At 38.1% G+C, this 22,097-nt stretch overlaps 1 protein-coding gene and 1 pseudogene across 1 annotated transcript in view; both read right to left on the minus strand.

Annotated features, from left to right (window-relative positions):
* CDH13 (cadherin 13) overlaps positions 1-22,097 on the minus strand; it is a 1,264,852-nt gene that overhangs the window by 533,532 nt on the left and 709,223 nt on the right. The window lies entirely within an intron of this gene.
* LOC110212651 (cold shock domain-containing protein E1 pseudogene) lies at positions 877-2,233 on the minus strand (annotated as a pseudogene).

Consider the following 22,097-nt stretch of genomic DNA (forward strand, 5'->3'; position numbering starts at 1 on the left):
AATGTGCTTCCCAACACTTTTTATTTCTGTGTATTCAAATATCTATTGCCTCTCCCCATCCCCATCCACCTCATTCTCTGATGAAACTCTCCCCCTTCGAATATATTAAAAGAAAGTGTATTTTGTTGCTAATTTAAAAAAAGAAACCATAGGGGAAAGTTTAAAAAGCAGAAAATGTTAACACAGAAATCAAGTACAAGAAAAGAGATATAAAGAAGGTAAGGAGAATAATCATCATACTCTTGGCAGAATCAAGGAGCCTCAGTGTCTATTCTTGCCCTAGCTGTCTTGACTTGTTCTCTCCATCTGTTCAGCTGGGCATGGGAAAATACCACCTCTTCCTTGTCTAATGATCTTTGTCATAGCTAACTGAGACCCAGTGAGGTGGGGGTTTGAATGTCACTACTATTATTGCTATCCTGTTCATACTTAAAGGCTAATTCAGAAGATTTCCACCAAAACAAAGAATTCTGCCCTCCAGTTCAGAACCCATGATAATTCCTTCCTAAATATGAAAAGAACACAAATTATATAATCTAAAACCCAGTTATACATGATGGCATAGATATTATTAAGTAGGTAGCTTACATACCCCCCATAATGGTATTACTTTTTTTTTGTAACATTTTAACATCCTTGATTGATTCCACATACCCTTATGTCTCTTTACCCTGGGAATTAGAAGGAACCAATCAGTGTCACACTGAAAGAGAAAGGTTCCTATTCAGGTCTGTGGAGAAGACTCCTATTTGATTATTTCAGGGCAGTTGTTTTATATATGTAGACTTAATTTTCTTACTTTACATCTTAATTTCCCAAATTGCAAATCACCAAATTTTCAAGCTGGAATGGATCTCACAGGTCACTTGGTCCAATCTACATCTTAACAAGAATGCCCTCCACAATGTCCCTAACAACTGTCCCTCTAGCCTTTCCATTGAAACTTTGAGTGGTGTGTAACATTGAGACCTTTGAGTGGTGTGTAACATTGAGACTTGTAGTTTGAGGGTTGGCAAAAGTGGCTTCTTTCTCAATAGTGCCAACAAAGCTATGATCTGAATGGGTTTGGAATGAAACCATGCCCTTAGGAAGCCTTTTCATCTTAATGGCATGATTTATTTGGGCAGATAGCATATTACCACAGTAAACCCTACTTCATCCTAAAAAAAGGAGCTGGTTCTCATGCAGAATTTCACTGAAGTGAAAGAACATGTGAGGATCATGATCCACACACTTGATAAACCCAAAACCATCTCTCATGGCAGCTATCACACCCATTTCTCTGGTTCCATCAGTGAACTGAAATGTATTGGTGAGAACTTCTATGTTGGTTGCTCATTCTAATTTGTCACGTTGACCTGTCAAAATATTACACCAGTAGTTACCTTCCAACAGAGTCAACTTGGATTTTGTAGCTTTGTCTTCAAAAGGAAATTCTTTCAGAATCACAGATTCTACTTTGATGCATCCAGGCAATGGATCATTCTGGGTTTTATTAGATACTTCTGGGATAATTGTGTTTACAATTCCATCAAAATGTTCAATGCTGATATCTTCAAAAATAACTGTTCCTTGAGGCAGTAGTCTGACATCTGTTGCAACTTCTTTACCATTTCTGTCTTTTGATTGTGACTTCTACATCATCTCCAGGCTATAAGGCTTCTGGGTCACCCTTAAATTCACTATAGTGAAAGAATATCTCCTTTACAATATCACCCCTTTCAATAAAGCCAAATACTTCCTTCATGGCACAAACTACTCCCTGAGAGTGAGGTTGCTTCTTTTTCAACAGCACAATATTATGAACACTTACAGCACCAGTATGTTTATTTGTGTCAATTATAAAATTTATCTTATCTCTGGTTTCCAGCTAAGCATTCCCTTCCAAGTCTTCAGGGATGTAAGTCAGATAAAACACTTCTTGTCCATTATTTCATTTGTCACCTAGGATTTCTGGCTTAATCTTCACCAGTTTAATAGCAATAGGTTTTCCAGTCCTCCAGTCAGATGATACTTCAAATTCAACATCATCACCTCCTGCTTTTAGCTCCTGCAGTCTGCCATTGTACTGTGCACAGTGGAAGAAAAGTCTGGCTTGACGTTCTGAACACTGAATAAATCCATAAGAAGTCAGCAGTTTTTCAACAACCCCAGGTTCATGCAGTGCTGCTGAAGCACCGTTGGGGTACCCGATGCGTCCATTGTTGTGGAGAAGGTTCAGATCAAAGCTCATCTCACAGTGATAATCAAACGTTGCACTTTCATGAGTATTTGCTGATTCTTCGTTTTCAGAACATGTTTCAAAGGATGAAAATTTGTAGTACATTTTTAAAAGAGAGTGAGTAAGCGGGGATGATCTGCCAAGCTAATAGAGATCTGACTGCTGCTGCAGGGGGCAATCAACCTCATAGTACAGCACTGAAGATGACAAAGACTACTAGTAGCATGGGAAAGCGTTCTTGTGAAGACAGTGAGTGGGCACACACTTCTTGTTTCAGATCAAGCGTTGTGTCTTCAGCTCAAGTTTACTCTTCTTTGCTCTTGTTGGTTCTTATGAAATAAGGCATGTTCCCTGACTGATCTGAACTTGAAGCAGCACTTTCAGGCGGTAAAGTCTGCTCTGTTACACTTCATCCCAACAGCTCAGCACCCCCTCTCCAGAGTCTCCATAATCAGCACAGCTTGGTACATAAGAATAAATCTCCTTGATAATTTCTTGAATAATGATGTTCAGGTTCTTTTTCTTTCATTGTTGCTTTCAGGTAGTCCAACATTTTTAGGTATCTCCCCTTAATCTGTTTTCCAAGACAGTTGTTTTTCAGATGAAATATGACACAGTTTCTTCCTTTCTTTTTTAATTTTTGATTTTACTTAATTGTTCCTAGAAGTCTCATGGAGTCGTTAACCTTCCATTCCCCAATGCTAATTTTTAAGGAACTATTGTCTTCAGGGAGCTTTTGTACCTCTTTTTTCCATTTGTCCAATTCTGATTTTTTAAGGTGTTATTTTCTTCAGTGTGTGTGTGTGTGTGTGTGTGTGTGTGTGCACGCATGCATGGGCCTATTTTTACCAAGCTATTAATTCTCTTTTCATGATTTTATGGCATTAATTTCATTTCTTTTCCCATTTTTTCCCCTCTACCACTCTTATCTCTTCTTTAGCTCTTTTAGAAATTCTTGTTGTCCTTAGGTCAAATTATCATTTTTCTTTGAGGCTTTGTTTGTAGGTGTTTTTACATTACTATCTTCTTTTAAGTTATGTCTTGGTCTTCCCTGCCACCGATGGTCAAATGTGTTTTTGTTTTGTTTTGTTTCGCTGTTGTTCTTCATTTTTTCAACCTATTTAATGACTTTGAAAATTACGTTAAAGTTGGTCTCAGCTCATTTGGGGATGGGTAAGCATTGTGCCAAGCTTAAAACTTTTTGATGCTGCTGTTTTCAGACCTAGTTCTGGGGGGAGGTTTGCAAGTTTTCAGTGCTTCCAAGGTGGTATGATCTGGGGAGAGGTGTGGTCACTGCTCTCCTGTTCAATGCTCCTATATTTACCTTGTTCCCCTGTAGGCACAAATGTTGAAACTACTTTTGTCCCTGAAAATGGGAACAGGGCCCCTATTCTCCAGCAGCCACTATCTCTAGTGCTCCTCTCTGCCTTAGAACTGAGACCAGGTCCCCTGCTCCCTTTCAACCAACCATAGGGCACTCCTCTCTACACTGAAACTGTGACCCAGAACTGTGTATGGGCATTAGAGTTTCCAATCAGCCCCAGTTGCACAAAGTGCCAACAGAGTCCCCTGTAATCTGTTTCTAAGCAGTCATCAGACTTCCTTTATTATTGTCTATGGGATGAGAGGTCTTGAAGCTGCTACTGCTGTGTGCTATCCCAGCCAACCCCAAGGCCCACCACTGATGCTACTACCATGCTCTGGGCTGACTCCCACCCTGGTTTCACAGACCTCTCCTGCTCACCTCCTAAGATGTCTTAGGCTGGAAAATGTTTCACTCTGACCTCTAATTGGCTCTGACACCCCAAAATTTGATTTGATACATTATTTTATAGTTGTTTGGAGGGGAAAGTTGAGAGAATTCAGTTGGGTTGCTGCCTGTACTCTGCCCTCTTTGCTCTGTCTCCCAAGGCCATATCTCTTAATATCTTTTCTACACATGAATTTTGTATCATACATCTGGCACACAGGGCAAGGATCAGGAGTTATCATATACTTGTTCTCCATTGTCACTTTTAGGCACTCCTGACACTATCGTTCACAAACTACCTTTCCTTCTTTAAAGTTCACTCCATCCTGTTGGAATCCTTGTTGTTGTCATTTATCTATTTCCAGGTCATTTCTTCTCTTCCTCAGTTAATCACATATCTGGCTTTTGGTCTTCTTCACTCAACCATCTGCCTCCTTCAAATACCCTGAGCATATAGCTCCTCAATCTCTTCATCTTGCATGACCTCTAAGCCCAATCTACTTCAATCATATAGAATGGTCATACCTTGGATCTTGTCTTATCTTCCCTGGCTGATCTTAAATTGTACCCGATGACAGAATTGCTGATTCTTCTATTTCTCTGACCAGGGAAGAATATGAAGAGATTTATCTCTATATTTCAAGCAATATGCCAGAAGTTGACTAATGGGATTAATTTGTTTACTATTCCATCAGCTTATGGTGCAAAAAGGTCATTGAGAGGATGCAGAAGGAAGGGAATGCATTCCAAATGTTCAGTTCCAGGACACCTCAACACCCACATACATGTCATATTGTAACCTGTAACTATTCTAAATTTTGCAGAATAAACTTCAAGTCAATATATTTTATTAATAGGGAGCCCTCTTCGGGTATTAAAAAAAAACCCACCTCATTTGTGGTCTGGGGATGGATGAGTAACACCGTGACAATTTTCTCGTCATTTTTAAAATTCAAAATTGTGTCCTATGAAGTGAAATGTTCATCCAATTTCCACTGATTCCCCTCTGTTTGATGGCAATGTGAGTATGGGCAATAAGCCAACAGACAGAAACTATTCACATATCTGAATCGAGCAGCTGTTGTCAAACACCATGAATGACTGGTCTTCAGCAATGTCCAAATAAGGGCCAAAGAACTGGACTTGGAGTCAGAGGGCCTGTGTTTAGAATTTGGTCCTGCTCTTTGCCCTCTCTGTGACATTGGGTGGGACATTTACTCTCCCTGGTCCTTAGTTTCTTCATCTGTAAAATAAGGAATTTGGACTAAATAATCTCTGTGGTCCCTTTCAACTCAAAATCCTATTTCAGAGAAACATAGTGGACAGAAAAGAAAATTATAAGGAGAAAAGAAGCAGAGGAAAACCTGGAACATAAACTTAGAGATCATCAGTTCCTGGTTCATTTTTCCTCTCATCAATTTAAAATCAAAGTATCAATTAAGAAGTGTTTCAATAAAGTGTTGCTATTTTTAAATCAATTTTTCCATTAATCAATAAGCATGTGTCAATTACCGACTATGAGCTGCTAAGTGGTACGGTAGATAGAGCACTGGATCTATAGTCATAAAGATCTGATTTCAAATCCAGCCTCAGATGTTTACTAGCTATGTGACCCTGGGCAAGTCACTTAACCCTGTTGACCTCAGTTTCCTCATCTATAAAATGATCTGGAGAAGGAAAAAGCAAACCACTCCAGCATCTTTGCCAAGAAAACCCCAAATGGGGTCATGAGTCAGACATGACTGAAAAACAACCAAACAACAATGGGTTAGGTACTAGGGATACAAATATTAGGAATGAACCAATATCCATTCCCAAAGAGTTTACATTCTAGTGAAGGAGATACCGTATATAAAGAAGTTTAAATAGAAGAAACATAAAGAGAATAAAAACAAATAATTACAAAGTACTTAAGTGAGAAGGAGGATACTAACAGTCATAGGTAGTAGGAAAGGATTCATTTAGAGGGTGACCCTGGGCTGTTTTAAAGGAAAATAAGTATTCTTTTAGGCAGAAGTAAAGAACTCTAATTTGGTAAAGGAGAAGGGATTGGGAATGGGACAGTGGCCAGCGTAAAGGCAGAAGGCAGATGAAGTATTTGTTATCTGAGGAATGACGAAGACCAGTTAGTCTGGGTCTTGGAATAAGGAAAGGGGAGTAAAGGACAATGGGACAAAAGAGAGATTAGGGAAAGACCTTATAAACTAAACCGAGAATGTTATGTTATTCCTAGAAGCAATAAGGATCCACTGGAGTTTATTGAGTAGGGTAGCAAAACGGTGATATCTGTGATTAAGGAAAATAACCTTCTCACCAATGTGGAGTGAGGGCAGGCATGGGTGTGAGACTTGAGACAAGGAAAACATTTAAAAGGCTGTTGCAATAATCTTGGTGAGAGGCAGTGAATACCTGAATTAAACTGATGGGTGTGTAAGTGGAGAGGAATTGAATGTAAGATACAACATGGACATAGAAATATCAAGATTTGACAACTGATTTTGTATGTGAGGTGAGGGAGATCATGGGGTCAAGGATGATACCAAGGTTATAAACCTGAGATACTAGATAAATCATTATGCCTTTGAAAGAAAAAAACAAAAAGGATAGTCTGGATGAGGAATGAGTTTAGGAAAAGGTGTGAGTTCTATTTTGGACATGTTGAGATGGAGACATTTCTGGAACATTCAGTTTCAAACACCCAATAAGCAACTAGTGGTTTAGGACAAAAGCTCATGACAGAGACTAGGGCTCAATATGAAGATCTGTGAATCAAATATAAATCCATGTGACCTGATGAAGATATAGAAAGACTATTTAGAGAAAGGAGAGGGAAGGGCCCAAGGCAGTCTTAGGGAACACTTCCAGTCTTTTTTTAGATTCTTATGCTTTGTGCTCCATCTACCTGTCAACATGGACCAGAGTAAACCATCTACATTCCCCAGAATGACTCCCCTCTCTCTAATGCCAGCCTCTACAATTTGTTTCCTGACATAAAGGAAACCAGAACAGAAAGATATTGATTTCTCTATAACAAGCTTCCTCTGTTTCCAGAGGGCAAAATGGAATATTTGGTGCTAGAGAAGGAAATAAATGTAAATAGGGAGCCACAAAAATGTAGAATTCTATACACTTAATGATTTCCTTTTGTGACACAGAATCAATCTTGGGACAAAGTGTGCCTTCTGACCCTAATTCACCTTGGTGTGATTGGACATTACCCGGGGGACAGCTGAAAAATCAATCCATTTCTCACCAAAGTGTCACTGTGAATAAGACCATGGCTAAAGTCAAGATATTAAGCTCTCTCATGGGGACGGTATTAGAGGGTTCCATTTGGGATCTGACAAGGAAATACTACCTAGGAAGGCTAAGCTTGTCTAAACCTGGCTGTGAATCCCCACTTTATTGCTCCTAAGTGATGAAAATGGATAAAACATTTGACAGTGGGAATGATTCTTAATCCGCTCGCTGACAGTTAGACCGCATCTAAATGCCAAAGTTCAACGAAGACATCTGAGAAATATAAAAGTGTAATCACAAAACTTAATATCAACTTGTGCAGGATGATGCAAAAAAAAAAGAGAAAACACCATGGGAAAAGCATTCCTTGAAATAAAATTCCAAGTGCCTTGTTGCCATTTAAACCCTGTTAATGGCTCCCCACTGCCTATATAATAAAGTTTATACTCTGTTACTTGACATTCAAGGTCCCCCACAATCTGGCCGCTACCTACGTCTTCAACTTTATCTCCCATTTCTCCTCTAATTGAACCCTGTGCTCCATTCAGATGGGTCCATTTATAAGTTATAATCCTTGGATGAAGGGCTAGAAGTCACAGAGTCCATCTAATCCAACCTATTCAACAATGAGGAAACAGAGGCTGAGAGGGGAAGTGACTTCCCATGTCCTCACCTCATCTCCAAAACCAGGGAGCTGTTTGCCAAACTTCCCTGTGCCTTTGCGATCTCTCTTCTGTTACTTACTGTCTATGCCACTCACACAGGGGAGTAAGTAGCAATGATGCTTTAGGGCCAAGTCCTCTAACTCGAAATAAAACCCTCTTTACATTGTTCATATTCTGTTCCCTATGAACTGTTTTTGAAACACCTTGTGAATGTATTCCCATACCTTCACTTTTGCTCATATCCTCTTCCTCTCTAGCTTCCCTCCCTTTATGTCTCTAGTGATTTAAATCTGCTTTTTAACCCAATTTGTGATAATATTTATATGAGAAGCTCCTATTGAAGAAGTCCCTCTAAGCAAATTGTTATCTGTTCTGCATTTTACAATGTTAAGAAACTTTACTGAAGTAGAATTCAGTGAATCAGAAGCCGAACTTGTACTCAGGGCTCTTTTGACCCCACCACGCTGAATGGCTTTTTAAACCTTCTGAGCCTACTCCAGTCTATGAGGATTTACCCCTTCCCAGCAGTACAACAGTGTTTACAGGAACTCTAGTCTCTACTAGGTTACTAAGCAATGATCTCTTGCTTTTGTATTATACCTAGGTCCAAATTAGGGCCTTAATGAACCTCTAGAAATCATTGCATTATTCAAATTTGCATTGCATATTTCCACTGGGCTGGAACCAAATTCAAATACATGAGATCACTTCAGGGGATTCATTATTAGTACTAATTGGGACCTAGCTGTATTCTATTATTTTCTAGCTGAATTCCCAATACTGGTCTCTCTCCCAACAAAAACAGGAAGTTACTTTCCAAACTGCACCCCATTCTCCCTCTCCCCACCTCCTCAGTGATTTCTCCTTCCCTATGACTTAATGTTTGTACCTTTCACTAGTACTTAGGTTCCACCATAACCTTTAATAATGAATGTTCATTTGGTGGAGTTGTGAAATGATCCAAACATTTTGAAGAACAATTTGGAACTACGCCCAAAGGGCTACAAAAATGTGCATACCCTTTGATCCAGCAATAGCACTTCTAGGGCTATATCCCAAAGAGACCAAACAAATGGGAAAAGGACCCACATGTACACAAATATTCACAGCAGCTCTTTTTGTGGTGGCAAAGAATTGGAAATTGAGAGGATGCCCATCAATTGGGGAATGGCTGAGCAAGTTGTGGCATATGAATGTAATGGAATACTATTGTGCTATAAGAAATGATGAACAGGCTGACTTCAGAAAAACCTGGAAAGACTCATATGATCTGATGCTGAGTGAAGTGAGCAGAACCAAGAGGACTTTGTACACAATAGCAGCCACGTTATGCAATGACTAAGAATGTTAAACTGAACCCTTCTCAGCATTACAAGGATCTAAGACATCTCCAGAGACCTCAGGATGGAAAATGCTGTCCACATCCAAAGAAAGAACTATGGAAGTTGAACTCTCTCACTTATTTTCACCTTCTGTTGAGTTTTGTTTCATCTTTCTGATGGTTCCTCCTATTGGTTTTAATTTTTACTTACAACTTCACTAACGTGAAAATATTTTAATGGGTATGTAAATGTAAAGCCTATGTCAGATTGTGCGCTGTCTTGGGGAGGGTGGGGGGGAGAAAAAGGGAGAAAAATTTTCAACTCAAAAGCATATGAAAAAAAATTTTTAAATAAAAATTAAAAAAAAATTGAAAAAATAATGAATGTTCACGTCCTGTGTGCATATGTGTGTGTTTTATGCGTGTGTGTATACGAGCAGCCATATAAATAGGAGGGAAAGAGAAAGGGCCCCCTGAGAGTTTTGAAAATTCACATCATACAAAATACTTAAAAAAAAAATTCTCCAACCAATAGTAATATTCTGCTGTTCTGAGCTCACTTTCTAAGTCAATCATGACTAAGCCAACTCTGTTGTACAACATCACATGAGAATAGAGACATAGGTTCTAATTCTGACTCTTCCCAACCAACTGTGCAACATTGGACATATCACTTCCTCTCCTTGCTCTGTGTTTCCTCTTCCATGAAATAAAGGGGTTGGACTATAACAGAATAAACTCACTTAAAAAGCATATCCACTATAAATATGCACAAGGCACTATGTCGGATGGCTTCCAATGTCTCTCCTTGTTTATGTAAGGTAATTCTTGGTCCTTATGTGTATATTTTAATTTGTTTAAAAAAAAAAGGTGAGAAAAAAAGGAAACTCATGGGAGAAAACACACAGAAAAGCATCTTAAGACAGTTCATAGGACATGAGAGAAAACAGCCCCTCAAATAAATCTAAGAGGACCTGTTTGAAAGCAGCTCAAAGGAAAGAGAAAAGATTGATATCAAAATAGCTGTACTGCATTAGTTCTAAGCAGATAATCTGAAAATAACTTGAGGATTTTTTAATTTATTACTGGGAAACTGTGTGTTAAATAAGCGTTTGGGGATAATGGGATTATTGAATAATAACAATTTGTATACTTGGAAGACTGTGGATATGGTATTTCTTATCATAAGGCAAAAATAAGAGTCACTTTGGAAACATAGCTTTGAAAAATGAGAGTCAATAAAGACTATAAAGCAGAAGATGAAGAAAGAATATTAATAATAGCTTGCATTTATGTAGCATTTTAAGGTTTGTCAAGTGCTTTACACATCTTGTCTCATTCCTCACAATAACCCCATTGAAACAAGTACTATTATTGCCTTCCATTTTACAGATGAGGAAATTGAGGCCCAGGAAGATTAAATTACTTTCCTAGTGTAACTTGCTAGTAAAGCACCTAATATAGGATGTGAACTCAGGTCATCCTGATACTACTGTGCTACCTTGAAGCCAACAGGAAAAGAGAGGACAACAGAAGCTACAGACAGAATAAGCCAAGAAGCCTGGATAAGAGGAGGAAGGGAGGAAGCAATGTAAGAGAAAAGCATCATCAGATCTGAGTCATGAAAAAAAGAACTTAAGAGTTTGTACAACTCTCCTGTTGAGCAGAAATGTAGGAAACACACTTTGCTACTGGATATAGACTTAAAAAATCTTCAGTGCTATGAGTTATTTGGAAGAAAGGTAGATTCTATGCTATGGGTGAAAAGGTGGATAGCCTTGTCTGCTTCCTCTATAGCAACATCTATATCTTAAAAGCTGACTAGTCAGGCTGCAGTTGTTCTAGGAGTTAATTTGATTGCAAGAAAGCTCTGAGCTGATACTGAAAGCTGATTGGAGGAAAGCAGAATCCTTTGTGATAGGTCCAATAATTTTTTTAATTGTCTTTCCTGGATCTATTTTCCAGGTCAGTTGTTTTTCCAATGAGATATTTCACATTATTTTCTAATTTTTCATTCTTTTGGATTTGTTTTACAGTGTTCTGATTTTCCATAAAGTCACTAGCTTCCAATTGCTCTATTCTAATTTTTAAGGAAGTATTTTCTTCAGTAATCTTTTGGACTTCCTTTTACATTTGGCCAATTTTGCTTTTTAGGGCATTCATTTCTTCTTTGGCTTTTTGGACCTCTTTGGCCATTTGGGTTAGGCTATTTTTTAAGGTGTTATATTCTTCAGTATTTTTTTGGGTATCCTTTAGCAAGCTGTTGACTTGTTTTTCATGATTTTCTTGCATCACTCTCATTTTTTCCTCTACTTCTCTTACTTGCTTCTCATAATCCTTTTTGAGCTCTTCCAAGGCCTGGGACTGATTCATATTTTTCTTGGAGGCTTTGAATGTAGGAGCTTTGACTGTGTTGTCTTCTTCTGTTTGCATGTTTTGATCTTCTTTGTCGCCAAAGTAAGATAATATTGTCTGACTCTTTTTGTGAGGTTTGCTCATGATCCCAGACAACTACTTGAGTTTTAAACTCTTTGTTAAGGTAAGAGTCTGCTCCCAATGTGGAGAATGTAATGTCCCAAGCTTTGGGGGTTTGTACAGCTGTTTTCAGAAATACTTCTAGGGACCTGTAAATGTTCAGTTCTTCCAAGGTGGTATGATAAGGGGCAAGGTGTTTACTCTTTTCCTGGCCTGTTCTCTGGTCTATGAGTGACCACAAACAGTCTTTTCTGTCTTGGAACTGTGAGGAGGATTTCCTCTTCACTGCCACTACAAGCTCCACCATGCCAGTGCTCCTCCTTGCCCCAGGACTGCCAACACAGAACTGTGACCCAGATCCAAGCATGGGCAAAGCAAGAGATTCCTGCCTCAGCACTGGCAAAGAGATCCCTGCAATCCCCCTCTGATCATCCACTTGATTCCCCCTCAGTCTGTGGGCCTGAAGTTCAGGAGGCAGCCCTCACCCCGGGGCCGAGCTCCTTGGGGAATGGGGCTGAGACAGAAATAGAGTTTTCCCACTGAACTTCTAAGTTGTCTTTGGCATTCGTGGGTTGAGAAATCTGGAAACTGCCACAGCTGCCCATAATTCAGTCCTCTGATGCCTGCTCCAGGTTCGCTGTGGCCTGCGTGCCCACGCTGAACTGTGCTCCTCTCCCTACCTGAGGATATATACCTTTCTGATGAACCATCCAGGCTGTCTTTGGATGGAAATTTGTTTCACTCTGTATTTTTTGTGGGTTCTGCTGCTTTAGAATTTGTTTAGAGCCATTTTTTGTGGGTGTTTGGAGCCACTTTGGGAGAGCTCAAGCAAGTCACTGCTTTCACTCTGCCATTTTCCAGAATCCTTTGTGGTTAAAAGGTCTGGCTGCATTTGCTGGCCTTTCTCTTTAGCATCATCTGGAGCATGATAGAAGGGACACAAACCCCATAGAGGTTTTCTGTGTTGTCCTCTCCTGCTCTACCTGGCTACAGAGGGAAAAACTACCCAAAACATGGAGATAAGATGTGCATAGCTCTGCAGATTCCAAGTCTTAAGGAAAAGGTTTGTCATTACTGTTTAACTAGAAAAGTTTATACTAATTTCATGGCCTAAGACTTACAGAGAAACAGCTTTGTCCAAGAGAGTAGAAAAGCCAAGAAGAGCAGTGGACAAATTGAACAACTATTGCATGGTGCAGACTTTTCCCTAATGTGACCAAGAATATCAAAGCCTGCAGTCCAGAGTCATGAGTTGCCCCAGGTACATGGGTTTCCCTACACATATGCTTTACTTCTAGTTTTCTAGAATTATACTGTACTTCTTTACTGCCTATGGTAGGAACCTACAAAATTCCCAAAGACCCTTCTCCTCTCCTACCTTTTATAAGGCTGCGCATGTACACACAGACACAAACTTTAAGTTTGTGCCTATTCTTACTGCCACAGAAACTGCGAAGTTGTGTGTGTGTGTGTGTGTGTGTGTGTGTGTGTGAGTAGGCTAATAGGTTGACTTATAATTTGATTATTCCTTTTGTTTTTCTTAGTTAAAAAACTTACGTTATGCTTCTTAATTTCGTCTTATTGTTTAGTAAATGTTTAGTGTTTAAGACTGATGATTTCATTGTGTGTAAATGTGGAGCATGTCCATAGGGGTTCAGGACCTACAGTGATAAGTAGAGAGGGTCTAACTCCTCCCATACTAGATATGCCTTTAGTATTCTGAGGGTGATTTGAAGTAAGACAGTCACCCTTAGCCAGCCCTTTCCTCCTTTATGGGGGAGCCCAGGTGTGCCCCCATGAGTGAAGTATGAGGTGAATGAGCTAACCTGGAGGGAGAGTGTAAGTGAAATATCCATGCCACACCAATACTCCATTCAAAAAATTATTGATCTATTTTGCTTTTACATAGCCTATCAACATAATGAAAAAGTATGACATCATATACAATGTACCACTCACATAGTCTCCAACTTTTTCAAAGAATGTGAGGAGTATCTCCTCATGCTTGGTTATTATAACTTCATAGTACTAATTTTTGACTGTATTCTTTTTTTCATTTACACCACTGTAGTCATTGTATATATTATATTCCTGGTTCTACTTACTTCACTTTTCATCTGTTTATGCAAGTCTTGCCATGATTTTTCTGTATATATAATATGCATAATTTCTCATAGGATAGCAATATTCCATTAAAATCACATCCCAAAGTGGTTTAACTATTCCCTAATTGATGGAAATTCATTTGTTTCTATTTGTTGTTGTTTAATCACACAGGGTTGTCATCAGTAATATATTTATATACAATATATGTATTATATATAGTCTTTGTTTATTTCTTTCTTTGTTTCTTTGTTTCTTTTTTAATCACTGTTCTCCTTGGGATATATGCCTCTAGGTTAGATGGAATGGACATTTTAGTCATTTTCTTAACATAATTCCAAATTGCTTTCCAAAATGATTGGGCAAATTCAATAATTCCTCAGTGCATTAGTGGAGACAACATTTTAACAAAGACAAAGCTGTTTAACACTGACTGGTAAGAGTTGACTGTGATCAGGCAATTGGAGACTGTTAACTGCTTTCCTAAGAAGAACAAGAAAACTGCAGTGGAATCATGTACTTTTCCAACCTGAGACCAATATCTAGTGAGCCAGATATCATATTCATTTAGAGATTCAAGTAAAGTGTATATTCTTTACTACCTATTGGGGGAATGCACAAATGAATAAGAGCCAAATCGGGCTTCTTTTGTTAATATGTAAAGAGCTTTATTTTCTAAAATGATATATTTTAGTCTGAATTTGCTGCAGCCAGAAAAAGGTGATATTATAGGTTTCTATGTCTGGATTTTGATGACATTTTAAAATTGTAGTCAGAGGGCACTGAATGATGCTTTAGCTTCCCAGTGGGTAAAGGATATTATTTTTTTTTAAAACTGTCTAAAATGGTGGACCATACAATTTATGGGGCATAGCTGACATAAAGGCAGAAGAGGAAGTTGGAGAAGAAGGGGAAAGTGGGAAAAAATAATATATGAAGAGAGGAGAGGAAAAGAAAGAATAAAAAGGAGAATAAAAAAGAAGGGTAAAGGAAAAGAAAAAAGGGAGAGAAAAAAAGAAAGGAAAAAGAGATGGAGGGGAGGAAGGTAAAAGGGAAAGGGAGAAGAGAAGAAGAAAAGGAGGAGAAAGGAAAGATATATAAAATAATGAGACAAATAGGAAAAAGGAACATTGTTCCTGTTGGGTAAATATCAAGTCATTCTTGGCTGAGGTGAATGAAAGTCTTAATAGGGATGTAGTGAGTGTATATCCTTACCCACATCTCCTTGGGTCATACCTTTCACTCAGCCTGTACCCACAATGGCTTATTAGTTTTTTTTTCCCCAGTGGGGTGAGTGACTACTACAATTAACTCTCCCTAGATTATAAGGGTAACCGTGGTGGCTGGCTATATTCCTACTATTGTAACTCCTGAGTTCTTAGACATATGCTTCCAATTTAACAAATCAATCATCTGACTCCATTAATAATCAAAACTTTACCTAACAGAGCGAAGCAAGAATAACATAGCCTATAATTCATAAAATCTTATTTGCACTCTTCCACCAATGTACACGGTGTTGATGAGGGATAATGTGTGAAAATTTGTAATTACCATTCTAGTGAGGCACATTATAGTGATCCTATGGAGCTAGAACAACTCACAACTCTGGAATTCTCTTCCTCAGGTATAGACCACACAAGGCTGTTCCATGGTTGAACTTCTCTGTTGTTAAGCCATACTGAAACTTTGCTGGGTGAAGTCTCCTCTTTGCTGAATGATCTGCTCCTTAACTGGGCAAAGGGGAGTAGTATGCATCCTTAGAAATGGCAGAGATGCACATAGTTTGAGATTTGCAGAGTTTTTCTAGTTCTACTTTGAATGAAAGATTTCTACCTCCCAATGTTTCAGGTGGTAGTGCTGTAAGAAGTGGAGCCTTTTTTCCTCAGACCTTGACATCTTTTCTTAGACTTACCTGAATGGTATGAATCTTGGTCCCTTCGGAAGAAACTTCACTACTAGTTCATGGTGATCAAACAAATCCTCATTTCTACCAACTGAGCCATAAAAAGATTATCACATAACAGTCCTAGAGTGCAGGATTTCTCAGCTATCCACAACAAGGTTCTCCTTTCATATGCAAAGTAGATTCTGGGAAGTAGGACACCATGGCTGTATTGATTTTGAGTCTTTACCCTTGACTTTGTGGGAGGCTATCAGTGCTACTCAAATATATGAGTCTCACATTTGTATCTGTCTTTCCATCTTTCAATGACTATTATTGTCAAAATCTGAGAAGGGATGTTGTTGGTAGACTTAGGATGCTGGTTGGAACCCAGTTCGGTTAAATCACTGCTTTTACATTGTGAGTATATTCAAATAAGATCTCCTACCCATGAGCAAGAAATACCTCACACATTTATTATCCAAGACCCCTAATTGTAAGGAATTATTTTGAGGTTGCATTTGCAAAGGTGTGAGGTAGCCCAGTGTAGGACTGAAAGTCTATCTCAGAGATAGGAAGGAAGACTTGAGTTCAAATTTTGCCTTTAACATGTAATCTTTCCTCAGCTAGAGTAGCTAGTAGATACAGTGGATAGAGTGCTGGGCCTGGGGTCAGGAAGATGAGTCTTCATCAATTCAAATCCAACTTCAGATACTTATTAGTTGTGTGACCCAGGGCAAGTCATTTAACCCTGCTTGCCTCTGTTTCCTCATCTGAAAAATGAGCTGGAGAAGGAAATGGCAAACTACCTCAGTATCTTTGCCAAGAAAAGCCTAAATGCGGCTCATGAAGAGTTGTACTTGAAAGAAACAACAAAGCAATGATAACCCTCCTCATATGAATCCAAGTAGGTGAAGGGAAGTTTTTACCCTAAGTGATTTTCAGCCTTCTTGGCCTTTGCACACACTTCACAGCTCAAATGCAACTCCATGATACCATATCTCTATGTAGTACCTTTACTGAAGCACATAATTACCAATGTCTACCTTCAAGGAAAAATGATGTTTCTTAATATTCTTCTCACTCCTACATCTTTCTCTCTCCTTCCTAGACTCTGACTCTTTCTAATCTTTTTGTCTTGTTTTCCTTCTCGCTCTTTTTTTTTTTTTAGTGAGGCAATTGGGGTTAAGTAACTTGCCCAGAGTCACACAGCTAGGAAGTATTATAGGTCTGAGGCTGGATTTTAACTCAGGTCCTCCTGACTCCAGGGCCAGTGCTCTTTGCACTGTGCTACCTAGCTGCCCTCCTTCTTCCTCTTCTTCTTCTCTCCATTTCTACTCTTTCTCTTCTTCTTTGTTTTGTTTTCTTTTCTCCCTTTCCAGTCTTTATTTTCATGCTGTCCTCCCTTTTCCTATTCATCATCTCTTTCAAGAGCTTTAAAACTGCTTTCATGGCCAAAGAACTTCAGAAAAAAAGGTGCTTTGTCCAGGAGCCTTCCTTTTTCTCCTCTTGTGTGACATTAGGAAAGTCACTTAACTTCTTGGTGCCCCAGAAAATTGAAGATTAAATTTCTGCATTGGTTAATGGAATTCTATCATGCAGGAAACTCTCTATACTGCTGAAATCACAGTTCTAGTTATTTTCCCTTGTTCTGTTTGGGAAGGAAAAATTCTAGTCCTTCTTATAAACCTAAGATTTTTATGATAACTCTTGAGATTTCTCTACTACAACCAGTTGTTGTCATATATGTATATGTATATGTATATATATGTATATGTATATATACATATACAGGTATGTGTATATGTGTGTACCTACATACATAAGACAGTCAGTAGAAATATTTTTTTACATTTTACAAGTAATAAAATTGAGTCTTAGAGAAGAAAAGTGGCTTGCTCAGAGGGCTATAGCTACTCAATGATGGGCTGACTATGAAACCAGCTCTCTTTCTCTAGTGCCAAGCATCTGCTCCCGTTGGAAGATTAGATTTGTCTGCGTGTGAGTTACAGGAATAATTGGCTTAAAAAATGATAGTAGTTAGGAAAGATTGCAGATCTTCTATTTTGCAAAGTGTGGCACAGAGAATAAAAGTTTATTAAAAATAAACAATACTCGACACAACATGTATATCTCATTAAACCCAGCCATATTTTTGATTAGGGCAATACAAGAGAAGACCACTTCAAATGAGATTTGACAGCAGGTAAATTACACAGCCTAAGAGTTTAAGTTGATCTACAGAACACAAATGTCTTGATTATAAAAAGGATTTGTGTGGTGGAAAATATATTCATTCATTAACGAAAGAGACAGATAAACCGAAAACATCACATTGCACCATGGTTTTAAGTAGCCTACCTACCAGAACAATATTGGCAGTAAGTCATGCATAAAATACTGTAAAAGCCCATTAAGCCAATATCAGTTTATTCAAAATAATACATAATTCAAGCAATTCTTCTTTTCCAGCTAAATCAATACCCTATTGTCATAGACAAAGAAAAGTTTGTGGGCAGAAGAGATCTTAGAGATTATAGGATTTAGAGCTAAAATAAACCTTGGAGGTCACCAAGTCTAACCCCCATATTTTACAAGTGACATAACTGAGACCAAGAGAAGTTGAGTGACTTGTCCAAGATCAAACATGTAATTAATGCCAGGATCTCCAATTCAATATCTGCACTAATTTCCCAGTTCCATGCTGTTTTCATCTAGTCATTTTACTGATGACGAAACTGAGACCTATGGAGCAAAGATTTTTAATTATTTCTATCCCCAAACAATCTCACCTCATGCTTCAGTTATGATCTTTATGGAGTATTTTTTCAAATTTCTATATGCAATCCAGATTTCTCCACTGAGCTTCAATTCTACATTTCCCCCTGCCCTCCGCTTTTCAGTTTCCTTTTGCATGTTGTCTTCCTCCATTAGATTGTAAGTTATTTGAGATCAAGAAACATCTTTCTTATTTTACTTGTATTTGTATCCCTAGGGATTAACATAATGCCCAGGGCATAGGAGGTGATTAAATGCTTATTTGTTGATTGTTGATTGATGGAGATGGAAGGAATATTGAAATTGAGAAAGAAAAGAACAGGAAATGTTTATAGTCCAGTGTGGCTACAGATCATCAGTAAGACAGGGAAATACTAGGAGATATCAAGAAATAAGTAAGGTAATACAAGATGGTTAGATCAATTTAGATGCCTATAGATTGACTTATGTGTCCATGTGTCTGAATTAGGACCTGGCAGAATTAGCTAACTGTCAAGTATAGCAAGCTGAGTGAATCATGTTGTCCTATCATGAGAAAAGGTATGAAATCAACCCTCAGAAACCTCCAACAACAGATCTATGTGCAGTAAATAAGTGTAGTTTATTGACAGTCTTCCATAGAAGTTAACAAAAAAAAGAATTAGCCAAGAAAGCTACAAAAAATAACAATGGAGGAAGAATCTGTTTCCAAGCAAAGAGAGCAAGAGGAATTGTTCAATGACCTTCTAAAGAAGCACTATATTTGCATTTCTGCCAGTATCAAATTATAGATGTCTTAGTGTGCATGAAGTGCATGGAAGTGGATCTCTAAACCAAAGGGGAAAATATGAAAAGGTGAGAGAAATTCTGTTTTTATTCTCCAGCTTGTTAGAGAAAAGTATGTGTATTTTATTTTATTTGCAGTTCCAAGTTATTTCCCTTTTACCACCCTCCACTCATTGAGAAGGCAAAAAAATGTATTATCCATTATACATAAACATGTTTCTGCATTAGCCATGTTATATACAAATTGAAAGAACAGAAAGAAAAAAAAACGTTTCAGGGAGGAAGCAAGAAAAAAATTATATGAAGAAGCAGTAGACAATCCTAACTCATGTCAGAAGATTGGAGGATGCTTAACTGTGATACAGACAAAAAAATAGAAGACCCATCAGATATGTGGAGCTAAGCAGCAGGCATTAAGTGCCTCCTGTGCAAGGAAACTGGCCTATTTCAGGAGGCCTTACTGTAATGATGATTCAAGTAATGGTGATATGGATCTACAGATGTCATTGGTAAGAGGCCATGTAGCAATGGTCAGAGGAAGAGATAGGTAGTGGTTACCAGTGCCTTTGTCCTGAGAAGTAGAGAAGTGGTCATTTGTCAAACTGGCATAAACAATAGAGAGGTCACTTATCTTCCTAGGGCATGTATCTGGGACTTGACAGAGAGCCCCCTGATATTAGATAAACCTGGAGACTGCTTGTGTGCATTTGTGTGGAGATTAATGATTCCACCAGAAGAAAGCTAGAAAACATTGCTAAAGAATATGAATCTTGGGTAAGAAAAAAATAAAATAAAATAAAATGAGTCCTCAGGAAAGTGTTTTCATCACTATTGTCATATAAAAGCAGGAGATTCAAACAACAAAATGAACTTTGGAAAGTGAACAGATAGCTAAGATGATGAGTGAAAAAGGGATTTGGAAATCTGGACCACAGCAAGATAATAATAACTCACTAGCATATGCATTTTACATATGTGTGTGTATATATATGTATGTACATATATGAATATATGTTATATATATGCATTGTGTATATTTGCATATATAAATGGTAAGTATTGAAGATATTGTGATTATTTTCCAGCTAATGAAAATGAGTTTTTTCAACATTCAAACTGTTTGCAAATATAATGGGTAAATTGAAACCAAGCTTTCCTGCCTCCATAAGCAGTGTTCTTTCCACCAAACCATTAGAGAACAACAGTTTTTTTTTTTTACCAGGAATGGAGCATGCCTAATAAAGACTCATAAAAATCAATCTTGAGGCAGCTAGGTAGCACAGTGGATAAAGCTCTGCCTTTGAAATCAGGAGGATCTGAGTTCAAATCCGGCCTCAGACACTTGACACTTACTAGCTATGTGACCCTGGACAAACACTTAACTCCATTACCTGGAAAAGAAGAAGAAGAAAGAGAAGGAGAAGAGGAGGAGGAAAAAGAGGAGGAGGAGGAGGAGGACGAGGAGGAGAAGGAGGTAGAGGAGAAGGAGGAGGAGGAAGAGGAGGAGAAGAAGAAGTAAAATATGACTAAAGACCAAAATATGAATGTGAAATGGAATGCCTTTTCCAATATGAAAAAAAGAAATGTGGTTGAGTGGAATAACACTGTTCCTAAAAAAACACACTCAAATAGAGAGATCCAGGAACCAGAGAAACTAAATATGGGAGAGAGCTCTGGAGTGAAGCTCAAAGGAAGGAGAAATAGAAACAACCATGCCAATGGAATATGAAACCATATTTTATAGACCAACTGAACAGAAAGAAGGCTCCAATGAGGATTATAGAGAATATGTCACAAACCTATTATAGAGACATGATTCTGTAATGATTGGGGCACTAAATATTGAACACCTGAGAAATTCATGACTTGCCTCAATGATAATTTTATTCCTAGAAAGCAGAGGAAAAACACAAGTCTGGCTGTAAGTCTGACTCAAAAGGAGGACTTGATTAGTAAAGGATTAATGACTGTGACCTGAGAAGAAAACAAAAACTGGTCCATCAGAGAGTTTACAACAAAGAAGGCATGGCAAGGTGTGCCTCATTGGACATGTACCTTAAGAAAGATAAATCATAGTAAAGTTTTGTGATAAACTCTCTAGGATGAAATCTTGAAGACACAAACAAAAATTATTCCAAAGAAGAGAAATAATGCACAACTGCCTAAATTTGAAAGCTATATGGGGAACAACTGTCATCTCTAAGCTGTGCAGTTTGTTTGTATTCTCCTTAAAATATAATACTCCAAACTACACAATGGGATTATCACAGTTATTAAACCCCATGTTGTTCTGGACTCTGTGCTTCTCTTATGGAAATCTAAAAGTTAATGTTTTTGACTATCATATTACTAAAACCCATGGCCCTCTTGTATGTGTAAAGCTTATTTTTTTTAACATAAGTGTAGGATTTTACACTTATTTTTTTTCTTGAATATAATCTTATGCTTGGCCAGACACTAGAGTCTGTTAAGATCAGTGTGGTTTCTGAATCCACTACCCATCTTATCCTATTCTGCCAGCTTAGAGTCAATCACTCAAAATTTCATAAATGAATCATCAATGCTTTTATTTGGTAGAAACAAGGAGACTCAGCCTAGGCTCTCATCAGGTAAGACTAGGGCACCAGGATGTAGCATTATAAGTAACACAAAGGAGATGCCCTACAGAAAAGATAGGGATGAAGACTGGACCTGTGATTTACACATTCTCTACAACTTACAATCTTAAGGGAGTTTTCTGGAGCACAGTATATGTCACAGACTGGACTTGAACGCATGTCTTATTGGTTATGAGTCCAACTTTTTATCCACCATGCCATGCTGCCTCTGCATATCATACAGTTAAGGACAGTAAAAACAGAAATAGGAAAAAACTCTAGGGAATATTAGTAAAT

This window comes from Phascolarctos cinereus, unplaced genomic scaffold (genome assembly GCF_003287225.1).
Source record: "Phascolarctos cinereus isolate Bilbo 61053 unplaced genomic scaffold, phaCin_HiC Scaffold_2;HRSCAF=192, whole genome shotgun sequence".
Lineage (NCBI taxonomy): Eukaryota > Metazoa > Chordata > Mammalia > Diprotodontia > Phascolarctidae > Phascolarctos > Phascolarctos cinereus.